This window comes from Sapajus apella, unplaced genomic scaffold, assembly GCF_009761245.1.
Source record: "Sapajus apella isolate SASKATOON/1434 unplaced genomic scaffold, GSC_monkey_1.0 scaffold2, whole genome shotgun sequence".
Lineage (NCBI taxonomy): Eukaryota > Metazoa > Chordata > Mammalia > Primates > Cebidae > Sapajus > Sapajus apella.
The window spans coordinates 55,394,786-55,400,785 of record NW_022436942.1 but is presented as its reverse complement, the minus strand read 5'-3'; the positions used below and the strand labels follow the sequence as shown (position 1 = coordinate 55,400,785).

Genomic DNA, 6,000 nt, shown 5'->3' with positions numbered 1-6,000 from the left:
CAACTAACAAATATCTTGGACTAGGGATTCTTGTTTTTGTCTTCCTTCCCTCTCCCCGCCCCCCCGCCCCATTATAGTTACTGCATCACCTCCTCTGTGAAGCCTTAGTATTTCCCTGTCTTCCTAAAACAGTTTGTGGAGGCTTCATTTTAACATCCATCTGCATTGCTGTATTGTGAATTTTAAGTTTACTTTTTTGTTGCCTTTAATACACTATCAGCATCTTAAGGGCTGGGCCACAGCTTAAGGATCTTTGTGTTTTTTAGGGCCTGGAGCTGTGTCTACTATAGAGCAAAGCCCCACAAATGCAACTGAATAAATGAAGGACTAAATACACATGCATGCTCATTTTTATCAGAAGGTAGTTTTAATTTACTTGAGAATTTATTCTTTTCAAAACACAGGAGAGAGTAGGGAAGCTAAAACAACTTTGAAGAAATAGATCAGCTGGACAAATTGAGAGCAAGCTGAGGAGTTACATAGACTTGGAAGTCACAGAGAAGACAGTAGTTAAACTGTCCTACTGGGAGCTAAAACACCTTTGAGGCTGCAGGAGGCTGGTTGAGCAACAGTGAAATCTCAAAGGAAAATTTAGAGTATTTGTATATATCATAAGTAATCAGACGGGGCAAGATATAAGTTTGAACCGGAGGCTTCTGGGCAAGCAAGACATTGAATCCTGACTACTTCTCACTAAATTTCCAAAGGCCGACAGATATTGCTGAAAAATTCCTCAGTCTGTTGTCACATTCTTATTTCTCAGTTTTATCATCCCTCGAGGAGGAAAAAGAGTAATACTTTAAATTTCACATAATTTTCCTCACTTCAGGAAGTGTATACTTTATTTCACCTCACCTGTTAAACAAAAATCATGCTCTGTGCTAGTCCCCATTAGACCTGACCAAACCAAAATGGAGTCACTCATGCTGAATGCCACATCATCGAACTGAAACTTTAAAAAAGCAGAGATCCCAAAACAGAATAGTTTTTCCTGAAAACAGAAGATTCCAGTTTACCTGAGTGAGTGTAATAAGGAAGTCCGTCTGCTTTAACTCTTACAAAAAAGTAACCTGATATTAACCAATCAGGTTTTCTTTTTCTGTTCTTCTGTTTCCTTGTTCCCACCTTACAAAAGCCACTGCTGTGCCATTGTCCAGTAGGAGCTATCATTCTGTTCTGCAGAATGGAGGCTGTGCCTGATTCATGAATTGCAAATAAAAGCCAATTAGATCTATAACTAACTTTGTCACACTGTATTCATGTTAGAAATGTAAAGAATGTTGAAATTCCATCCTGTGGAATTGAGATCAATTCCATGGGAGTGTCAATGTGCCCCTGCCGGCTGCTTGGAACTGGACACAGTTTAAAGAAGCAGAGTTCCCTAGAGGATTTTGGTCATGTTAAGTCTAAAATTCTATGAAACTTCTGAATGGAGACGTTAAGTAGGCAGGTGGCTGCAGGAATCTGGAGATAGGAGAGCACTCTGCATTGGAGATAAAAGACTGCAGGATTTTGTAACACAAATGGTACTGCACAGGGTTATCTTGAGTGAGAGTATGGAGAAGACAAAAGAGAACATATGCCGTGAAGGAGCAAATTTTTTGATTAACACTGTAGTCAGGTAATCTTTTAAGTCTTGGGTCAGCAAATCATAGCCCCAGGTTAAATTTGGACCACGGCCTGGTTTTTGTTCAGTTCCTGAGCTAAGAATATAAGAATAGTTCCATTTTTCTTATGGTAGGGAGAAATCTGCAAATAATATATCATGATACATGAAAATTATAAGAAATTCAGGCCAGGCGCGGTGGCTCAAGCCTGTAATCCCAGCACTGTGGGAGGCCGAGGCGGGTGGATCACGAGGTCAAGAGATCAAGGCCATCCTGGTCAACATGGTGAAACCCCGTCTCTACTAAAAATACAAAAAATCAGCTGGGCATGGTGGCGCGTGCCTGTAATCCCAGCTACTCAGGAGGCTGGGGCAGGAGAATTGCCTGAACCCAGGAGGCGGAGGTTGCGGTGAGCCGAGATCGCGCCATTGCACTCCAGCCTGGGTAACAAGAGCGAAACTCCGTCTCAAAAAAAAAAAAAAAAAAAAAAAGAAAAGAAATTCAAATTGATTTTTAAAAGTTTTATTGGAACCCACCTATGCCTTTTATTTGTTGTGTATGGCTTGCTTTTGCACTGTAATGACAGAGTTGACTATTTGCAATAGAAACACAAAACTAGAAGATTTACTAATTCACCCTTTATAGAAAAAGTTTGAAGACCCATGATATCGTGTGAGAATGTGTCTTGGAACTGCTGTGGCCACTGCTGCTACCAGTAGGAAAACCAGAGTGAAGATGAAATGTCACAAGGAAGAGGGCTGCTGAGACACCTGCAGAGAAATGAATGAGAGCTCAGATGTGAATCATGAACCTCTGGATTGAGTCAAGCCAGAAGCCCACCTTACCTCTGGAATCTTCAGTTACATGAACAAATAAATTTCCTTTAGTGTATGACCCAGTTAAAGGCAGATTTTCTATTATCTAAAACCAAATGATTCTTAACTAATACAGTTAGAAGATCCAGAGATAATCTCAGCTCTTTTTTGCCATTAATATACCCAAGCTTGACTGAGACCTCCCATTTCATTACCTACAAGAGTCTAAAACTATTCCCATGATTCCTACAAATTTCCCAAAACTTATGTTCTCATGGTCCTTGCTCCAGAAATACCACGTTCATGACACATGCTACTTTTCAACCATTCTACCTCATCACTAGCTTCTCAAATATACAAACACATTTTACAATTATAATTTTTGAGTTTAGTCATTTTATTTAATGTTTCAGGGATCATTGTAATGGGTCACTTCATTCACTGCACAACCTTCTGCCATCTGATAACTATCCATTCTTTTCTTCTCTTTCCCTTTTATTTCTAAATTCCTCTCTGTAGGATAGGCAGCCATTCAAGTTTACCTGGAGGGTCTCAGTTAGGGGATAGTCCCAGATTTTGCACTGGAAGTCTATCTCAGTTCTGGAAAAACTGTGAATATCTGTGACCCTATCTCCTATCTCAAGTAATTTTACCTGCTCTTCTGAAGCATCAAAGCTAGCCCACATCAATGGCTTATAGAGACCACCTACTCCAATAGACTTATCAAAACACCTTTCTAATCAAGGCACTTCTATCCTTAAAGGGAATTACTGTACCAGATGTTTAGAAAATAAAATCTTTTATCATTAAAGGCAAACACATTTAGAACTATGTCATCTTAAAGAAGTGATGCTTTCATCATTATAAAATATTTTATTTCACCTCTGGCAGTATGCATATTTGAAATATACCTTAACGATGATATAGTGACACCAGCTTTCTTATGTTCAGTGTTTACATGGTCTCCACTTCTCCATTCTTCTATTTTCAATCTGTTGGTGTATTTTAGTTAAAAGAACAATCTCTGCTTTTAAATGAAAGTTTTGGTCCACTTACACTTAATATAATTAATAATATGGTTAAATGTAAGTCTAATGTAGGTCATCTAGATAGGCTAACTTTTCTTTTTCTTTCAGCACTTTTAAGAAACCAACCCATTATCACTTGGTCTCCAATGTTTCTGATGAGAAGTCAGCCTTTGTTCTTACTGTCCCCTTCCTTAGGACTTTGTGTTTTTTATTCTGGTTCATTTTAAGATGTTTTTCCTATTTTTGGTTTTCAGAACTGTGACTATTATTTGCTTGGGTGTGGTTTTCTTTTTATTTATCTTGCTTGGAGTTCACTGAACTTCCTAAATCTAAAGGTGGTTAATATTTTAAATCAAATTTGAAAAAAACTTTGGCTATCCTTTTTTTCAAAAGACTCTTTCCTTCCTATCTAGGACATCAGTTCCTTCCTATTTGGGACTCTTTCCCATCTTGCCTTCCTATCTTAGACTTCAATTTCACACATTTTGAAACATGAGATTGTCACATAGGCCACCATAGCTCTGAAACTTTTGAAAATCATTTTTTTCTCAGTGCTTAATCATTTGAAAATCATTTTTTCCTCAGTGCTAAGATCAGTAGTTAAATAATTTCTAATGATCTGTCCACAAGTTTATTGTTTTATTCTGTGACACCTAATTTGCTAGGTCCATTCAATAAATTTTTAAATTTCAGATATATTTTTCTAGTTTCAGGATTTCCATTTGGTTCTTTTTGTATTTCCATATTTATCCTGATACTCCCCATCTCTTTATTCATTATGGAAATCTTTTTCAATAGATTATTTTACATGTATATTATAGTTATTTTAAAGTCTTGATCTGCTAATTCTAACATCTGGGACTTCTGGAAATCTGTCGACTGTTTTTTGCCTAGACTGTGGATGATATTTTCCTGCTTCTTTGTATATAAAGTAATTTTTAATTATTTACTATACATTGTGGGCAACATTGTTGAGTTCTGTTGTAACATAAATTACTGACAACCACTTTTATCTTATGGAGATTTGATGGGTGGGCTTATTTGTGCGTAGCTGATAGGCCTCATTTGTAGTCCTTAGTTCTAAAATGCTTATTGTTAAAGTATTACCCTCCTAGAGTTTTAATGAAAAGTACAAAGAATTTATTAAGTCCTTTTTCTTGACTGAACTTGAATTCCAAAATTTGTCTCTCCAGTACCACGCATCTGTTGAAATCTCTGAGGCTGTTATTTTAGCCTTTCAGCTATGACTTTCCATTGCATTCTCTGGAGTTTCATCATGTGCATATATAGTTTGGTAGTCAGCCAACAGTTCTAGGAGAATTTGTGCACAGATTTTAGGGCTCCCCACGCTGTTTCCCTCCTTGTTGAAACCTCCCCTCCTTAATTTCTAACCACTCTGGCAGACCTGCACTCTGACTTCTGAATCCTCAGTCCAGTCATTCAGCCTCTCCCTGATTGCTCTCTGTCCCTTATGTATTTTGCAAGATGAGGTGTGTCCTCAGAGAAAAGGCTGTTTAAATGTGGACCTCACCTAGTTTGTTTCCATATTTCAAGAATTACCATTCCTCCAGTTTCTGCCTATTTTTAGTTATTCCCCAGGGATGACTAAAAATAAAATAAATGATTGTCATTCAAATAATTGTTTTAATTCTGATTTTATGATTGCTTGCATTGTTTTTTGGTCCAGAGTTCAAAATTGTTATTGGCAAATGGTAGTTCAATAAAAGCCACTCTGCTATCACCAGAAATGAACTCCTATCATTACCATAAATAAAAAAAGCGAATCAAAACAAAACAATAGATAACCTCTGATCCTTCTAGATAGAAATGAACTTCCCCTGAAGATGTATGCAATAATATGAGAATGTAATAACGATAAGAGCTACCTGTTACTGAGCATCCAGTATATGCTGGACACTATTCCAGGTGCTTTATGTATCCTAAATTTATAGATGAGAAAACTGAAATACAGAGAAATTAAGGAACTTGCTCAAATTCATGCAGGTAGTAAAAGGAAAGCCAGGACTATTCAATGTCATAGCTGGCCCCCTCATCTATGATGCTATACTGCTATTCAAACATAGGGTAGTTGTTCCTTGATGGAGAAAACTTAAAGGAGACTTAAGCTTGCACTAGAGAATTCAAGTGAATAACTTTTATAATTCCTTTAAACATAATAATATATCTTCTTACAAAAATTATAATTCCAACTCAACTAAAAGTATTAATTTTCATGTCAAAGAAATTAATTTCCCTCAATCACCCATCTAGAAATGTATACATAAAATATTATTCCCGTATCAACTCAGCTCCTGGAGAACTATTTCTCTACTTTTGAATTTGCCTTCTAATACCTCGAGCAGGACTATGTCCTTGTGGTTACCTGAATTGCTGAAGCACTACTTGTATATTGTGTTCATTCTGGATGCAATGTCAAGATTCATCAACCAACTTACTTCAAGCAGTTCCAAGAATCAGCCTTTGAAGTGGTGAAAAATAGCCATTTTGGTGTGTTTTTCCATACAACCCAAAATATATTTGAAAAATATT

At 36.9% G+C, this 6,000-nt stretch overlaps 1 protein-coding gene across 3 annotated transcripts in view; it reads right to left on the bottom strand.

Moving 5' to 3' along the window:
• Positions 1 to 348: 348 nt before the first annotated feature.
• Positions 349 to 6,000, bottom strand: part of CFAP54 (cilia and flagella associated protein 54) — a 369,697-nt gene continuing 364,045 nt past the window's right edge. For all 3 annotated transcript variants that reach the window (XM_032298598.1, XM_032298601.1, XM_032298604.1), the window contains one exon: positions 349 to 774. The gene's annotated coding sequence lies outside the window, so the exon portion shown is untranslated. The remainder of the gene's footprint in view (positions 775 to 6,000) is intronic.